Genomic DNA, 19,214 nt, shown 5'->3' on the forward strand with positions numbered 1-19,214 from the left:
GAGCATTGTCCAAAATTACCACTATGTTTTAGCTTCATTAGCTCTACCTGGACTGGTCCAGGGACTATATAGATTGTATATCGCCATCAGAGTTATGTATGTTCAGTGAAGCTAGCTTCAGAGGGCAGTGGTTAGTCCAGGGGCGGGCAATTATTTTGGGCAGAGGGCCACTTACTCAGTTTTGGCAGGCTGTCGAGGGCTGCATGTGTAGCCCTGCCCTGTGACAGGTGTCTCACCACTTGACAGGTGCTCTGCCTCCTGGTTGCCATCTTGAGACCAATGTCCCAGGGCCAGCACTGGTGGGGCCCAAAGTGGGGCACAGGATGGCAAGGGCCTGTGGAGCTGGGCTGGGCTGCACCAGCAGGGAGCGGGGAGCTGGCCTGGCTCCATAGAGCCCCTGCCAACTGGGACCCCACACTCCTGCCAACCTACTCTGGGCCCCACTGGTGCTGGCCCTGGTACACTGGTGCAGGCCCCGTGCTCCCACTTGCTCCCTGCCCACTCACACCTAGTGCCCCTCAGCCCCCAGGTGGGGGGCAGCGCTCAGCCCTGATCCCCTGCTCGCCAGCAGGGAAGAAGCTGGTGTTGAGCATGGGGGAAAAGCGTCCCCTCACCTGCCCCATGGCTGGCGCCCCACACTGCAACTGCTCGCAGCCCGCGCAGGGCTGTCTGGAGCAGGCACAGGCAGTCCCAGGCAGGCTGCGAGTGGCTGCAGCATGGGGCGCTGACCATGGGGTGGGCGTGGGGCCACTTTTCCCCGTCCTCAGCACCAGCTTGTAACCTGCCCCACTGCCAGCCTGGAACCATTTTTGACAGGAATCAAGGGCAGAGAAATATTAATTTTTTACCTTTTCTTAGGGACCGGATAGAATGGCCTTGCGGGCCGAATCTGGCTGTGGGCTGTATTTTGCCCACCCCTGGGTTAGTTTAATACTTGGGTGTTCCCAGCATTGCAGAGCAGAGTGAGAAAACAGCCTGGGCAGATATGCTGTTTGAAATGCTCCAAACACCTTCTGAAGCTCTCCAAACAGTGAGTATACAGATGTGCACATCTCAAGATGTGCTTCATAAATGGGCACAGTACTTCAGATATGATCCTCAAAAAGTGAGGGATGTTTTTGATGTGGCTTTTTTTAAACATTTGTACACACCATAGAGAGCAAAAGGAAGTGGCTTTGTCCTTGGGCATCCAACAGTGTTCTGCTTCCTCCTCTTCTCCCCCATGGGGGGAAGCAGGGCAGAGCAGACAGCTAAGCAGTCTCCTGCATGCTCAGTTGTCTTTGGGAGTCTCTGGATGCTGAGGCAGACAAGGCTCTTTGGGTGACTGATGTATTTTATTAGACCAATTAGTTAGTCTAATAAAAGATATCAGAGTCACCGAAAGAACCTTGTCTGCCTATGTCCTTAGTCCAACACGGCTACAACCTACACCCCTGTAACATGGAGGCTAAGGGGTATTCAAAAAAAAATCCTTCCCTCCAGCACTCCTGCCTGGATAACAGAATTCCCTGCATGATTCTTGGCATCTGGAGGCTCTGATCTCTTTGCTCATTGGCTCTTTATCCTGTCTACCCGTGCCCAGGCAGGTGGATTAGCAGAGTATTGTGGTGGGGATAACAGAGGACCAAGCAATTCCATATCATGTCCTCTGGTTGGAGACCACTGGTACTGCATATTATTGTGGTGATTTTTGAAGTGCTTTAGGGGAATATGGTTGGGAGCTGCAGGTATGTACACCAAGGAAGAACTCCTGAATATGAAACAGAATTGAGCACTACAAATGCATGGTCTGAGGGAGGGCTCAGTCATCTGGTCCACTTGACTTGGTACTACTAATTGAGACAAGAGAGATCAATATGGCTTCCCAAGGGAGACCAGCAAAGAGGACTGTGAGTATTACATCCTCCTTGAAGTGTGGGGACTGGTATAGGATACAAATGAGAGCTGGTCAGTTGTTTTTTTTTTCAACTGAACAGCTCTCAGTCAAAGTGTAAATTCAATGATCTTGAAACTTTGTGTGGGATATGTCAGCTCAGTAACAAACTTTCAATGAAAACAAAAGCATTTAGATTGGTTGGCTTCCTGCCTGCCTAGCAAGCAGTTCTAGCTCCAAGCTTAGCTCTGTTTTCTTGGCAAGCTTCCTGCCTTATTTCTGTCTAACTACTAGGTGCCTGAGCTTGCTGTCCCATCTTGCCTGCCATATTGCCATGACGAGTTCTCTGGATTGTCAGCCTCTACCTTTTTCTATCTGCAGCCTCCTCAGGCTGCTTACTTTTCCAGGCAGCCTTGAACTCTGGATTGTCTTTTTTATCTTTGTGCCTGCTCGCTTTGTAGCACAATAAGAAAATAATAAAACACAATAAATACTAGTGGGGACCTATGAGTTGTTTTGAATTCCCCCTTCCCCCTGCCCCACTTTCTTACAGCAATTACTTAAGAATTGAAAATATGTTTTTGGTCTTGAGAATATATATTTTTGGTCTCATTTCTTTTGTTAAAACTCCTTCCTTTGAAACCAATATTGTTATAACCTACTCACTCTCTGTAGGAATTAGGACAGTAGGACTGGAAGGAACCTCATGAGGTCATCTAGTCCAGCCCCTTGCACAAGGCAGGAGTAGGCCTGACTAAACTATCCCAGCCAAGTTTGTCTAACCTGTTCCTTGAAAATTTCCAAGAATGGAGATTCCACAGTTTCCCTAGGTCCCTGATTCCAATTCTTAACCACCTTCATAGTCAGAACATTCCTCCTAAAATCCTACCTAAATTTTCATTGCTGAAGCTTGAGGCCATTACTCCTAGTTCTGTCCCCCTACAATCACAGAGAAGCCCATCTTCACCATCTCTGTAACTGCCCTTCAAGTGTGTGAAGAGTGTTATAGCTCCCCTAATTCTTTCAGCCTTTCCTCATAGACCAGGCTTCCCAGGCTCCTTACCATTTTTGTTGCTCTTCACTGGACTCTTTCTGAATCGTCCACATCCTTCTTGAAGTGTGGGGCCCAAAACTGGACAAAGTACTCCAGGTGATTTCTCATCAGTGCTGAACAGAGTGGTAGAGCTGCTTCCCTTGTTTTGCAAGTGACATTCCTTTTAACATAACCCAGTATGGTGCTGCCCTTTTTTTGCAACAAGAACACACTGTTGGCTCTTTCAGGTTCTGATCTACTGTTAACTTCCAGCCGTCTCTGCACTGCTCCAGCCTAGCCAGTCATTCTTCAGTCTGTATTTGTGTATGAAGTTAACTTGGAATGGAATATTTCACTGACTCCTATGGAATACAAAATCTTTTTTATATTTTTACATGATACTTCAGACTTGTAATAAGACAGTGTTCTGTGTGGGTAATTCTCTAGTACAATGGGTAATTCTGTACTTTAAAACCAAGCTGCTGAGTTAAGTGGGATACATATATCTAACAAATTTACTGTAAAGAAATAATTTTGGTTTAAACACAGGAATAGAAATCAGGATCTTCTCTGTCCATCTTTGTAATGGTAGCCAGCCACATATGATCCTGGCTAATACTGCTAGCCACTGCACCTGTGCCCATGAAAATTTAATTTAATCTCTGTGCTTTAGGCATCTCCCATTTTATAAAATGTGGTAAACTGCTATCTGGAGGGTATTTATCTGCCAGTAGAAAAAGATCAGATTCTTACTTCTTAATATTAAAGCATTTGTACATTTGTATTTTGGTAATCTTAGGTTTGGTAACCATTCTGAATAGGGATGCATCTATCCCTGTGGGATTGTGACTTTCTGTGGAAATGTGACTGGGAAATGTGTACCTGTATTCCTCATATCCTAAGAGCTGCAGCAGTAAGAATCACCAATAAGTCTACTGAACTTCAGCATATCAAAGGGCAGTAGCAGGACAGACATCCATTCTGTTAGCAAGATCTCTCAAAAATTCCTAGGGATGTAAACATTTAGTCCATGGCTCTGAAGTGGTATACACCTTTTTATATTACATATATCATATATTTTCTATTATAATGTTATAAAATTATAACATCTTTTATAGTATAATACATGTAGAAGCTGCCAAACCACAAATTAGTTTAATATATTTCACTCATCCTTCCAGGATCCCAGGTCAAATCTGAACTAATAACTGTGTGTAGTAATGGTATAATTAAAATTACCATTGTCTCTTTTTCCATATTGCTCAAAAAAAAAGAAGAGAGAGTGAGAGGAAAGTTTGGATTCTGCCCTTCTCAGACTAGGGCTTTATGGACCCAGGGTTTGGATTCCCTATGCCATGTGAAATTTGATTTGAGAACTGCAGTTCTAAATGGCCTTTTAATGAGCCTGGATTTTGGTCTTGTATAAGGCTATAAATGGTTTCCATTTCATTAAGGTATTTTTCATGATATGTATTGATATGGGAATTTAGGTTGATGACAATATGGTGAATCAGGCAAAATTATTTTTGGTACAAAAGTTTTCGGGTTTTTTTTATTTTAAAAAGTTAGTGCATTCAGCCATTTGTGCCTTTCTCTTGGGTGATTGATATTCTTGTGGGATTTTGTAAGGGCAATAGCCACTCCAGAAACCTTACAGTTATCATCATGTATTTTCAAAATAGCCATTTGCCCAAGTATAACTTAAAAATTTGGGGTTGACTTACTATCAGAACCGTATGGTACTGAACAAAGAGATAGTGCCTTTCCCTTTAACAGGGAGAATTAAGAGAGTGCTGCCTGAATCTTAGACAGCTTTATCTTCTTGCCTATGGTCTTGAATCTGTCTCTGACCTTCTCAGTCTTTCCCAACAGTCCATGAAAGTCTACATGGGGGAGTAGAAAGGTAGTGATCTGAGGACCTGATGAGCAATTTCTCTGACATATTCTGAATTTGAACTCTAGGCATTGGAAATGTTGTTTATTACTTGGGATTCTAAATTTGGATGTCAGATAGGTGCCTTCATTCCACTTAGTAGGTAGTTCCTGACTGCCACTACTATCTTTCTTCAGCCTTGTATGTGGTGGTTGTAGGTTCCCCCACCTTCCCCTCCTAATATATCTTAAAAACTATAAAATCTTGCCTTTTGATCAAGGAGGTATATTTTAATCCATTTTTTCAGATGAATCCTGAAGCAGTCTTAGCAGTAGTACCTGTGCTAAGAGCCTGAAATGATTGCTTGCTTCTATCTGTGCCTGAAATATTCTGGTTCTGCTTCTTTTGGATAACATATGCTGCCAAATACAATCCCTATTCCTTAATCTCTAGTGTCATTTTGGAAACTTTGGCATCCTGCCTCTGGATTAACAACCAGAGATTTTATGTTTGGTATGTACAGTTCTTCAGACATCTAACCTACTTCTGGCTTTTTTGCTTTTCAGAGTAAAGTAATGGGTAGCGCAGTATTTTGAAATTGTTATATATTTATGAACAAAAAGCTGGCTGCTTCTATTTTTTTTTTAACTTTGAAGTAAAGATGAGCAAATGCTTCATGGCTGTGAAGAAGACCCAATTTGGATTCTGGAACTGCATGAATCTTGTTTGCACTGCACATATACTCACCTCCTCTCTACACCTCTTACCAAATTCTTTACACTGTATAGCTGCACACTAACACTTTCTGACGTGTAGAACTGGTTGTAAGTTTTTTAAATCATCATTAAATCCATGTGTGCATGAAAAAAATGAATTCTTAATATGTACCAGGATCTTAAAACACCTTTTTCTTTTTCTTTCTTTTTTTTTTTAGTGTTGGAGCCTACTTTTGTTGGATGTTGTCTTCATAAATGTCTGACTTACTATGTAGGTAAGAAATTATTTAAATCTTGCTCCTGAAAAAGAACTCTTCAGAAATGTGATGTGCATATGTGACTTCAGTTGAGATGTGGAAAGATCTATCCACATAGCTATCTTTTATGGATCTGAGCCCAAAGTAAATCAACAAAGTAAATATAAGCATCATTATAGAAGAGGGAATCGGCCGTCCAAGCAATCTATTGTCCTGCAGGTATTGTGTTTTGTTCCCTTATTGTTTGAAGTATGTTTTTTCATAGCTGCATAATCTTTCTTTTCTATTGCAGTGAAGACCCAGAATTTCACTGTATATTGAAAAATGATACCTGCCATCTGTTGGCATGAGAACTGGAATTGATGTTGATGGGACAAAATAAACCTAATAAAAAAAATCCAGGATATGCAGGCTGATACTTAGCTCATTCTCCTGCAAGTTAGCTACAAATCCATGTACAAACAATGGGGAATGGATTTCGGAGGCTGAAGCTCACCCTCTTGTCATGGAAACAGAATGCTCCCTTCTTTTTACTGACTCAGATTAGCAGCTCTTCTTCCTACAATTATACAATTAGGCTGGGTACAGATATTTAGAGAGGTTAGATTGAGTTAAAATTAGTGACTTGATCTAAGGTAAGTTAGGATGGAGCTAGCAGGGGTATTGGGGAGGTTGGGGGGCAAGCAGGGTCAGGGGGAATTGGGGATCCACAGGGGGTTCAGGAGGGCAGGCAGGATCTGTTGGAGGAATAAGGGGGGTAGACAGCATCTGTGTGGGAGATCCCTCCTGCATCTCCCCCCACTGGGACTTCTTTTCTTGGTTCCTGGCAAATGCTGGTAAATCTGGTACCAGGAGCAGCTTGCAGAATGGGGAGGGATTGGCTGGTCTGTAGCAGAGAGGTAGCTAGGGGGCTAAGTGCCAGAGGAAAAGCACAACTCTGGGGCTAGGGCTATCAGCTGTACTCTCCCAGTCCTGAAGCTGCACTGTGAACTATATAGAAGTTCAGGAAAGTTAGGTTAGTCTACAAATGGCCAACCAAACCCTACTTCAGGGGTAGGGTTGATTTAGATGAGATTGGCCATTTTTAGACCAATCTAACCTTCCTGGAACTTCTGTACAGTTTGCACTTAGATGGCCCTTACTAGACCTCTAAGTTACCTGGGCAAACTAAGTTAGATCAGGTGCCCTTTTTAATGCAGTCTAACTTCCCCCTAACTCCCACAAATGTCTATATGCATCCCTAGCCTCCTCCCCTGCTGGTAAGAATTCCCTTCCTATTTCAATCCACTTTACTTGTTGCTGATTACCATGTAAAAAAGAACCTGTTATTCATCCCTGTCTATATTTTTGGTTTTGTCATAAATGAGCTTGTTCTCATTAGGCAGATTTACTGTCACTCTCCTGTTCTCCTGGTTAGCTCAAAAGGTGGTGGGTGGATAGGCTTGCCTGTGCTACTTCTGTAATTTTCCACAAGATGGCATTGTTATTGAAAGTTAGAGACCCATGCAAGTACTACTTATCTCTTAGTTCAGTGACTCCAGTATAGTGAAATGCTGCAGGTTGGCTTCACTCTTTTAAATGAGTGTTCACTCATTTTTAAATGGTATTGTTCACTCTTTTAAATGAGATCTGAAGTGTTTTATGAAGCTGCAAGAAACCTAGAGCTCAGTGCATAAAAAGTTATTTGGCCAGTTTCCAGAGAAATCTGGCATATTAGAGTAAATTGGAATACGTTTTCCTTTTCTTGACTTGCTTGATCTATGCTTAATTTTTAGAAACAAATTTCAGCCCTTGTGAAAGAGACCAGATTGTCAGGAGTAGAAACCAAAGTCTTCTGTTTAATCATAGAACAAGTACAGCATAAGCAACATCAGTGCAAGCTGTCCTCATCATGTACCTCAGACTTGTAGGGCCATCTGTAGAAGGTGAAAGAGTAATTAATTCTCCACGGCTATCAGTACTTGGCTTCTTTGCTGAACCCTCTAGGACTGCCAGTTGGTGTCATTGTGTGGCTGGACTTACCCTACTAACTCATTTCACACTAAAATGAGGCCACTGAGTAGCAAGCAGATGGAAACAACTTTCAGTCTCTGTCAACCAGTTTCATATTCGTGCCAGTAATCATGACATGAAATGCTTTATATATGAATTATATCTAGAAGGGATAACTAGAGCCATACGTATTTTGCTAATACATGGTAGCCTCCTGTTTAAAATCCATCAAGTCTCATTTTTTTACCATCTTTAAGAAAGGTTTCAGATAAAAATGGAGCCCTTGAGCCCATGATGTAAACAAAGGGCATTAATTATAGAGTTGCTATAATGGTGGGAGGCCATGAGTGTTGGTTACAGCTGGTAGGCACTAACCTTCAGGACTGGCTTGGCTTGTACAGTGTGAATCTTAGCATTGTTTTAGTATGTTTTTTTTCTCATAGTTGAATGACTGTCATTGCAGGTCCTTCTAAAAATGTGATTAATTAATACAAAACTTTTTACTTGTGCTACTGTATATCAATAACTAAATTTTGTGTACCATATTTTCTTGCATGTTACTTTCAGTTTTTTCCCCCCAAACCAACTGGGGAAAATCAGAGTGTAAATTATTTGTGAAGACAAGGCTCCTCATACATCCAGACTTCGGTGGGGAGAGCAGTGGCGGAGTTAATTTCCATGGCTCCCAAAGTCCCTCCCAACCTCCCTTCTACCACCAAATGTCTGGCCCCATGGGAAATCTTTCCTCAACAGTGTACTGGATCAAGCTGGTCCTCACACACTGATTTTGGAGCCACGTGCCAGTTTGGACTCAGTGTGCTGAGTCTAAGACTATGTACCGGCCCTTGAGCCAGTGCACAGGGGCAGACCTGGCATGCGACTCGCAGTGCTGCTGTGGCTGTGTCAGGTATAGCCTCGAAGTCCCCAGCTCCGGTGTGTGGCCTGTGACTCCCAAGCTGTCAGTTTTGGTCCCCAGTCCTTGCACATTGTTCCCCACTCCCAAGCCCCAATCCCCCCCTCCAAGCTCCCTCCCTCCAAGCTCCCTGTCCCAGTATGCAGCCTTGAGTCCCAATGCAGGGCTCTTGACTTTTAGTCTTTTGACTCCTAGTTCAATGCCTTAACTCAAAGGTAATTTCTTATAAAAATGCTTCCCTTGCAAAGCAGACTGCAGCATATCCCAATATTTGGTGAATTTGCGGTTGATTATAGACCTTCCTGTCCCCTTAAACGTCTAGAATTATGGTGATAGTTTTGTCTTTATTAAACTTCAGTGCAAAATAAGGAGAGGCTAATGATGTTTTAGTATTAACTTGAGAGATCTTTTATAACCCTTTATTTTACAGGAGGATTCCCCATTGTGGAAGAAATCACATAATGTTTTCTGTGTGTGTTTTATACAAGGGGTCTCTGTTTGTACGTACAAGATGCCTCATTTGCAAGTCTTGGAAACACTTTTTTTTGTAGTATTTGTTTTTAAGAAAGGAGAGAATAATATTTTACGTGGCCTGGGGACAGATAAAATAAAATAGAACTATTATGGAGGGATGACTGTCACTCCACAATTAAGGCTTGAATATTTATAGTTGAAGGCCAGAAAGGAACATTTGATTTCATAGATTTCATAGACATTAGGGCTGGAAGGGACCTCGGGAGATCATCGAGTCCAGCCCCCTGCCCAAAGGGCAGGAAGTCAGCTGGGGTCATAGGATCCCAGCAAGATAAGCATCCAATTTACTCTTCAAGGTGTTCAATGTAGGTGCTTGAACCACCTCCGCTGGCAGACTGCTCCAGACCTTGGGGGCTTGGACAGTAAAGAAATTCTTCCTCATGTCCAGCCTGAAACGGTCTTGCAGGAGTTTGTGACTGTTCGACCTCGTCATCCCTTGGGGCGCTCTGGTGAACAAACGTTCCCCAGATCCTGGTGGTCACCCCTGATAAACTTATAGGTGGCCATCAGATCACCCCTGAGCCTACGCTTTTCCAGGCTAAAGAGTCCCATGGCTCTCAGCCTGTCATAGTAAGATCTGTTTTCCTGACCTCTGATCATGCGCGTGGCTCTCCTCTGGACTCTCTCAAGCTTCTCCACATCCTTTTTGAATTGTGGAGCCCAAAACTGGATGCAGTACTCCAGCTGCGGCCTTACCAAGGCCGAGTACAAGGGGAGAATGACGTCCCGGGATTTGCTCGAGAAGCATCTATGGATGCAAGCCAGCGTTTTGGTCGCTTTACTAGCTGCAGCATCGCATTGCGGGCTCATGTTCATCTTGTCGTCAATGATGACCCCCAAGTCTCTTTCTTCTGTAGTGCTATCCAACGTAGCACTGCCGAGCCTATAAGGATGCTGCAGGTTTTTCCTCCCAAGGTGGAGAACCTTGCATTTTTCGGTGTTAAACACCATCAGGTTCTTGTCCGCCCATTTGCTGAGCTTGTCCAGGTCAGCCTGGATCACCCACCTATCTTCTGGCGTGGATGCTTTGCCCCAAAGTTTGGCGTCATCGGCGAACTTGGCCAGTCCACTCCTGACTCCAATGTCCACACCATTAATGAAGATATTGAACAGGATGGGTCCCAGGACAGAGCCTTGAGGGACCCCACTGGTCACAGGGCACCATGATGAGTGACTGCCATTGGTTACAACCCTCTGGGTCCGACCATGGAGCCAATTTCCCAGCCAGCGGATCATGGTGGAGCCAATGCCACAACTGGCCAGTTTGGCCAAGAGGTGATCGTGGGATACCAGATCAAAGGCTTTTTTGAAGTCAAGATATATGACATCAATCTCTTCTTCCTTGTCCAGGTGATAGGTCACCTGGTCATAGAAGGAAATGAGATTGGTCAAACAAGACCTACCCGCAACAAACCGGTGCTGGCTATCCCTTAGAATGTTAGCCTGGGCCAGTCCATCAAGGATGGCCTCCTTAATAAACTTTTCTAAGATCTTGATGGTGCAGTATATCACAGGCCACCAGTTTTCATCCATTTGGTCCTCATAACTTATCCTTTACTTTGACAAGGCTTCCAGCTTTGATTTGAAGACATCAAGAAATGGTGACTCCTACAGTCCCTTTGGCATTTCAGTCTCCTGTTGATACTTCTTGGTGCCAATTAGTTAGGACAATTTGTTTGGCTCCAGTTAAGAGCTATTATGTTTGTTATGCCTTCCTCTGCTAGAATGAAGAGCTCTTTAATACATGGTGGTCTCTACATTTTCTTCCAGTTATACATAACAGTTAATTTATCTCTCAGGTTATTGCTGAACTTCCCTCACAAATCAGACTTTAGCTTTTAAATTCTGTAAAAAATCTTCAAGGAATTAATCGATTCATTGTGTTCAATTCTAATAACATTTGTAATATCGTTATTTCAGTAGGCATTATCCTGAGGTAGTGAACTTCACAAGTGGGCCAAATATTAAAATTAGAGAAGGGGTAAGGTCCAGGAAAGTTGCAAAGGAGGTGTGAAGCACAAACACAGTGATTTTTCTGAGCTCATCAGCATGTCAGTGTGGCTCAGGATGGGATATGGCCATTATTCCTGCAATCCTGCCGTTACTGTTTGCACTTATTGCTGTAGAGAAACTTGGTAACATTGTAAAGAACAGCAATAGTGGTGGGAGAAAGCAGAAGAGGAGAGAGGCACAGCAAGCTATGACTTGGAGCAATTTCATTTGGGTTGTTCTTTTCTGTTTCAAAGAAAAGGCCAGGAATTTGTGCATGCCATACCTCCCTAGCAAAGCCAAAATGATGCTGTATGCAGGAAAGCAGCCCGGTAAAAACTGCCCTATGGGATTCACTGTGAGTGCAAAAGATTCTCTGAGGCAGCAATTCAGGAGTAAGACAAAGATGTCTGCTTGCTCCACTACTTTTTAATCTATTCTTGAATGATCCAAAACATGCTAACATGGAATCAGTTTCATGGAGCTATGATATTAAATGATTCTGACCCTGCCTTGATTTATACAGATGATGTGCTATTAATGTTATAATTCCAGGTAGGCCTCCAAAAGTTATTAGATACTTTTCAGCAGTTTTGTGTCCCAAATAGCTTGGAAATCAACATGGCTAAAGCCAAAGTACAGTATTGGATTTGGGGAACAAAAGGAGGAAATGAATATGGTTTTTACAGAAAAAAGAAATTAGAGTTGGCGTCTTCATTTAAATACTTTGGAATCTAAATACAAATTTGAGCTGGAATAAGCACACTGAAGTAAAACAAGCCTTGACTGGAATTTTATCCTGTACAACATGACGGGTAGAAAGGTAATACTGATAGAACTAAAGGTCTGTAGGTCTAATGCAAAGTCCATTTTATTGAATGGAGCAGAACTAGGGGATGTGGACCCCATGCTTTATTCAAAAATAGAAAAAATCCCTAATTTTTATTTGGATTTTATTTGTACCAAATTCTGTCATGGGGAGAGAGAGGAGCTCATATGTTCTGAAATGGTTCTGCTTCATGTAAGCATTTTAGCTCAAGGATTCTAAATTACTGGGTAAAAATTAGAAATTTTGCTCCTATCAGATACCCTAAGAAGTATGTTTTACAAACCGTTCCTTTACCAAGTAAATTCTTGGTTGCATGGTTAAATAATATTAGTATTCTACTCCACATAAATGGCCGAGAAAATGTGCTGACTGTCACTGATCCAATATTTCCCCTATATTTAAAACAGAACTTAAGTTGAAAATTAAAGGGCACTTTTACATATGCTCTGACATGTTCTGATTCAGATGCATCAGAGCAGACAGCATGCTGCAGCATCTCTCATTCAGTGAGGCGTCCCATGTTTCAAAATGGTTGTGGGGGCACTTTAAAGCTCATTCAATGAGCTTTAGTTAAAGCACCCCTGCTTTGAAATGCAGGATGGTGAATACACAAGATACTGCGGGTGTTTCAATTAGAGCTGCTCCAGAGAGCCACTCTAATTAAACGCCCTTCACCCAGACCCCAGAGCACATGTATAGGTTCCCAGAGATGTCAGTGCGCAGACAGATATGCAGGCAGTGAGATTTTCTGAAACCTCCCATTTTTTAAGATTAAAGCACTCTTTTGGGCTAGAAAACTACATATATGAAGTATAAAACTACAAACAGCTGAAGTTATTACTAAACTGTGATTCCTTCTGAGATCTGCCTGAATTCCTCATGAGCAGCTGGTGTCAGATCCCATATATGAACGAGATATGCTATTGTGGGAGGAATGAGATAGATAAATCACTATTTATGATTGTCTTTGTTATTTGAAGAATGAATAGGGAAATAAGAATTAGTGAAAAAATTTAAATACTGGTCTACTAAGCAAAAAGCAATATGGCTCTAACAACTTACAGGCTGTCCTGTACTTCTTAGGTGTTTCTATGTTACTTGTACAAATAATGACAAAAATAAAATAGAATTCCCTTGTTTTTACTTTTATTCTGCTGTTATATATAACTTCATTTTATCTATTTTTTGCATCATGCAGTATGTACTATTTTAATTTTGTTTAAGATAGGGGAATGTGTAATCCTATTACATGCTTTTAGCAAAAATAGTTTATTATTATATTGACTTAGCAAAAACTATACATATACGACCAGTGCTGCTACTACCAGAAATTGTTAACTCACATTGTCTGCAAAAAGTGGACTACCATGGGTTAAAGTATTGGTAAAGATAAGGTAGTTTGGCATTAAAATTTAGGTGGATTACAGGGCCGTACTAACGTTGAAATATAATTTATGTGCTTTATTCTTTAGTATATGACTTCACCTCATCTTCTCACTTTTCCTACCCCTCTCCAGAGGAGACATGGATTTTAGTTATGGTGCTATCTTTTGGTACACATGCAGAAGGCAGAGCGTTTTTACTCATTCAGACAGTCCCAGAAAGATCTAGGAGTAGGGTACCACAGTTAATGACATGTTCAATAGCCATTTTTGAAGCTTTATGTGAAAGTTTAATAATAGCCAATTCTCTTAGCAATCATCCCATTTATCCTTTTTGGACAATCTCTAGAAACATCTATAAGCGGGTGCTCAAGTGTAGAAGTATAACATTACTTGAACATGTATAACAGCAATAAAGTGAGGAAGTCTGGATGAAGGACAATAGCAGATTTATTACCAAATGCTTTTGTTTAAAAGGTAAATATGTCAAACTGTCTCCAACATTTTTAGCAGGGTTGAAATGTTGTAACCGTGATGGTTGGAAATGTAGAAGAGGCAAAGGTTGTCTTGCAATATCTTTTGTTGGACCACTGTAATTGGGAGAGATTTTTAGACACGTTTTCAGGCATAAAATTGTCTTCTTCAGGTAACCTTTTACAATAAATGATATCATAAAAAACCCCTTTCATTACGTTATATCTTTTTGTAGTGCCTGTTTCTTTGTCTATTAAATATTTGTTTCCTGAGAAACTATACAATACTTTTTCTGAAGCTGGGTGGGAATTATTAACATCTGTTTATCAGACTCTTACATGTATTTTTTCTGAGGTTTAACTACATGTAATGCTTTTTTATGCAGAACTCTGGCATATGCTTCAGCAAATACTTAAGCAGAAGTTTAGGAAGGTGGAGAGTGTAAAATCTGTTTTATGCATTATTGTTTTCGCTTCTTCCATCTCATTATAAAGGCATAAATCTATTTATGTGTCTAAACTGAGGCACTTGATCTTGAATATTTTGATCTCATTTACCGCCTGCTTCTCATCAGAAAATTTAAATAGTTGTGAACATTAGTATTTTACTTTTGAAAACATCATCTTTTTTTAATCTTCATGGGTGTTGGGAAATCTTTCAGAATAAAGTGATCTAAAGAGATACTTGCGTTGCAAAACATCAATTCTCCTTGGCATTTGCTTTTTCTGTAATGGCATGCATAGGAGATGTATAGTGTGCTCTTGGGTGTTCTCTGTATTTCTAGATGAAGACTTTTAGACATCAGTGTGACAGAAAGGCACCTGAGGGCAGCTGCTATGCCCCCTTGTAACTGATTCAACCCTGTCTGGCTTCTGCTAAGGCCTCTCAGGGTCTCATACTACCTCTTCACCTGCCATGCCTTGATGTTAAAAAAGAATGAGGGGAGGCTGCCCTCAGAGGCTGGTGAGCTTAGGATGCTCACTTTCTCTCTCTGCCTTCATTTCTCATGCCCTACTTGCCTTAAGGGCTATATTTATGGCCTCCTTCTACCCTTACAGTCACACCCATGCCTTACCAGTGTTACTCAGTTTACAGGCTGGTTCTTTTATAGAGGCCTCAGCCCTCTTGGTTTTAACTCCCCTTTTCTCTGGCTGTAGGCTTCCAGCCCTGGCCCACTGATTCGGGCCCAGCTCCCTTGGCCTCAGCCAGTGGCAGATAAATGTGTAATGGGGCACTGGGCAAACACAAAATTGGAAGCTTCCTCCCCCCATGGGAGCTGGATTGCAGGGGGAGAGGCCCCTTCCCCTCCTGGTGTCAGCAGGGGAGGCTGGATGGTACGATTGTGTGAAGCTTCGGTAGCCAATTGATGTGGAGGAGATTTGGCCCAATTCGGGGACCAAATCTCCAAACCCAAATTGAATCAGGAGACCAGTTAAAAGCTCCAAATTGATTTGGAAAAGATTCAGCCATAGACTAAACAGGCAACTGACACAGCTGCCTCCAGCTGGTAAGTCTGTTGGGGACAGGGAGGGGGGAGGGAAGAGGCATGGGGCGGGAGGGATTGGGGCTGGGGCTGGGACAAGCTGCCCAGCCAGGGCAGAGGTGGGGGGTGTGATGCGTGCATGGCTGCACTGGGAGTGGGGGCTATGCCCTGCTGCTGCTTGCCCCTTTCCACCCGGAGTGAACCATGCCTGCATCCCGGCCTCTCCACCCCAGCTGGGCAAGCAGCAGCAGGGCATAGCCTCCACTTCTAGCTCTGCTGCACCTGCATTCCATGCCCCCCACCCCTCTCCCTGAGTCCTGTGTCCCCAGCCCAAATCCCTCCCTCTCCCATGCCCTTTCCCTCCCCCCTCCCCCCAGACCCAACTTGCCAGCTGGAGGTAGTCTATGGCTGAATTTCTGAAGAGGTGCCAAATTTTTTGGATCCGATTTGGCCAAATTGAATTGGGACAGTGATTCAAATCTTTGAATCAAATCGCTGTCCTCCAAATTGGCCAAATCTGAATCCAAAACAAATATTTGTCGCTTCGCACAGGCCCACTGGGTGGATCCTGCCAGGCTGGGAATGATGGTATAGGCCTGCCTCTCCTCCCTGCTCTCCACCCTCCTCCCCCACTATGGCCAAACATACAGATGCACATACACAGGCATGGACACAGACAGGCACACACTCTGTTCTGTGAAGGGCAAAACTCGCAGGAGCTTGACTCATAGCCAAGATCATTGCTGTGAAAGCCAGCAGTGCAGCTACCCCACCTGGACTACGCCTGGGGCTGGAGTGCGATGTTCGGGTGCTGCCCATGGGCTGCTCCATCCATGCACCTTGGTGGGAGGCACCGCTACCCTGTGGGCCATCCTGGGGCAGGTTTCTGACACCTAAACCCCCTACAGCTATGAGCAAGGATGGAGCGGTCCACCTGACCTAGGCCAGTTGGCAGGATGGGGTGGGCAAGCTCCCTGCAAGGCCCTGGGGCCCCAGCTCTAGCTCTTGTGCACGGGCAGAGGCAGAGGGTGAGCCACGCTGTGCACTGGAGCCCTCTTCAGCTATGGCCAGGCAGCCCCAAGGGGGCTGCTGGACCCACTCTAACAACTGGACCCATCACATCCCTGCTCCGGGTGGTGCTGATGTGGGGCAGGTAGGTGGCTCCCATGTCCCCTCCTCACCCCCTACAGCTCTGGGACCAGAGGGCTCTGGGGGACCTCAGTGACGTCCATGCCTGCCCACAGCCCTGTTCTGGCAGGAGTGACTCAGCCCTAGCACACGCTGCAGTGGCGGGGACCCAGCAGCTGTCCTCCCCCCCAGGTCGAGCTTCTCTACCCAAGCTCCTGCAGCACCACACTCTTGGGGACAGTTCCCAGGGACTGCACAGGGGGCTTCCCTTCCCCACCCCTGCTCCATGAGCCACCTGTGGCTCTTTCTTGCTTCCTGCCTGGCCCCTGCACTGACCTGCATACTCCCGGCCCTGTCTGTGTGGCCACACACATGCACAGGGCTGAGCTGGGTCAGGCCAGGAGTGCTGTGCTGCACCTCTGCAGGTGGGTGTTGGCTCTGGGAAGGGTGGCTACAGGGAGCTAAGGTGAATTTGGGGGGGGGGGGGGGCAAGGTCCTGCCAATGCCACTGCCTGCCTGCAGAGGTGTGATGCTGTGCAGCACTCCCAGCCAGTCTGGCCTTATTGGGGGAGGGGCCCCACTCCCAGCTGCAGGGAAACAATGTGAAAGCTGGGGTTTTAAACTTGGCACTATTTTTGTATCCCAAAATTGGTAGGGACCCCTGAACTCATGCCTAGCTGGCCCATGCATTAATCCACCTATGTCCTCAGCCCTCTCTGGGTATCTGATATCTTGGCCTTTTGGCCTTGTCTCAGCCCCTACTGGGCAAGGGCAAGGGCAAGGGCAACGCTGCTCTTGGTTTCTCTCAGCCTCCACTGGCATCCTGGACCCAGGGCAAGGTTGCAGCTCTGCCTCCTTCTAAAGTGTTTGGGCTTCTGCCCCGTGTAGCCCAATGGGACCCAAACCCTGAAAGGGCTCTGTTGGGTGACCCTGCAGCACCCCTTTGGGCTCCAGTCCACCCTTTACAGCCACACTCAGTCCTCCAGTAATACAACAAACATAAACAAACATATATTAGTACAACTGAACTCTACGCATACTGCCTTCCAAAAGTTTGCCTCCCACAAACTAACTCCCAGTGCTAGGCTCGTTTCCACCCTTATGGGTAGCCTTGGTCCGGGCGCTGTAAGATTCCCTGTGGAACCTCCTGTCTGTGGGCTGCAGGCCCTGACTCTCTCCCTTGGCTCAGGGGTGGGTTTATGTGCCTGGGCGCTCCACTCCTCTTGGTTACCTGCCTTCCACTCTTACTGCACGCTTGGTTTTACTCTCATAATTGAGGGTCAGCCTGCCCTTCTGCTGTTCCATCTTGTTAAAGTGACAGGAGCCTCCTGATTCCCTGGTGTGGACTGGCTGCTTGATTGGCTGTTTCAATCCCCAGTCTCACCCTAAATGTGTTTCACTGTTCTTTTCATTTCTGAATGCTGTTTGCCTGGTTTCCCACATCCATGTGGACCACTTTGGCTCATGCCCCAGATGTGCTGAATGGGTCTTCCTCCCCCTCTGTTGTGTTTGAGTAGCAGGATCTGGGTCCCCTGTTACAGTCAGTAACACAAGAATGTAGCCCTTCTGTTCAGTGCCTGTTTCTTAGAGTTTGACTTTGTAATGTTTAGAGGCACTCCAGCTTTCATAGGTGCTTATCAGCACGCTGATCTGAACCAGTATGCCAGAGGAAACAAGAAAATTAATGCCATCTTTCATGTCAGCAAAAGTGGTGCCACAGTTGAAACTGACTTCTTAACTTACATGCTGGAGCAAGTGATGCAATATGGATACTGATCTTGGAATTAAATTTGGGATCAAAGGTGAGCAGATGAAAAATCTGTCAGAAACAACAAGTGATGGACTAGTGAGTTATGGTTCAAAGTATTAATGAGAGTCTGTTACTCCTTTTGGTCTCATAATGTTTGATTTCTTGTTGACGTGTTTAATCAGGGTATTAAAAGTTCTTGTCTTTTCTGTCACCCAGAGTTTCTTGTATGATTATGCTCATATTCAGAAATACATGCAAATAAGGTGTTCTTAAGGTAGATTGGGGCTTCTGAAAGCAGTGCAACTTGTGCAAATGGGGTGCCTGATTCCTCATGAAATAAGTCTAATCAGGTAAAAAATGATAATTGTCATTAATCAGTTCAGTTCCAGCTGATCCTGGAGCTATTATTCTCATCCCTGTTTCTTAGCAACAGGAAACTCTCTCCTTCTGCAAGATCACTATGCAATATCCTATTCTCTCTAGAAGCCCTTATACCTAAGGAGGAACAGATGGTCAAAAGGAATGTTGTTGTTGTTTGTTGTCTGTGGCATATACATGGAATATCTATCAGTTTTTCGTTTTGTACTGTAATGCCCTGTAGCTACAAACATATAGTGGCCCCAGGATGGTAGCCATCAACATTTCTGATGCAGAGAGAATAAAACATTTGATGGCCTGCTTCTCAAATATGTGAGATTTTGTAACTAAGAGGCACATCTAGTTTGATTTTCACTCTCCTTCTACACCAGAATGTAGAGAGCGAGATTATCCTGTCTTCATCTAGAGTAGAAATTACTAGTTTTCAGCTCGCTAATAAGCAAATACAATTGCATTCACTCTTATCTTCTGCAGTCTCATTGGTCGCAGCACAGGTATAATGGAAGAGCAAGCTCATTTGTTGGCTCCTAAAACTAAAGCTTAATTTCTTTTACAAAATATGCCAGAGCACATTTAGTAATATGATGGAAAGATGTGAACTTGGTTTGTC

At 44.0% G+C, this 19,214-nt stretch overlaps 1 protein-coding gene across 2 annotated transcripts in view; it reads left to right on the forward strand.

The window, feature by feature from the left end:
* MARCHF1 (membrane associated ring-CH-type finger 1) overlaps positions 1 to 19,214 on the forward strand; it is a 479,517-nt gene that overhangs the window by 29,978 nt on the left and 430,325 nt on the right. For both annotated transcript variants that reach the window (XM_090036253.1, XM_090036254.1), the window contains exon 2: positions 5,714 to 5,770. The gene's annotated coding sequence lies outside the window, so the exon portion shown is untranslated. The remainder of the gene's footprint in view (positions 1 to 5,713; positions 5,771 to 19,214) is intronic.

This window comes from Crocodylus siamensis, chromosome 2 (assembly GCF_052110815.1).
Source record: "Crocodylus siamensis isolate JL-2025a chromosome 2, ASM5211081v1, whole genome shotgun sequence".
Lineage (NCBI taxonomy): Eukaryota > Metazoa > Chordata > Crocodylia > Crocodylidae > Crocodylus > Crocodylus siamensis.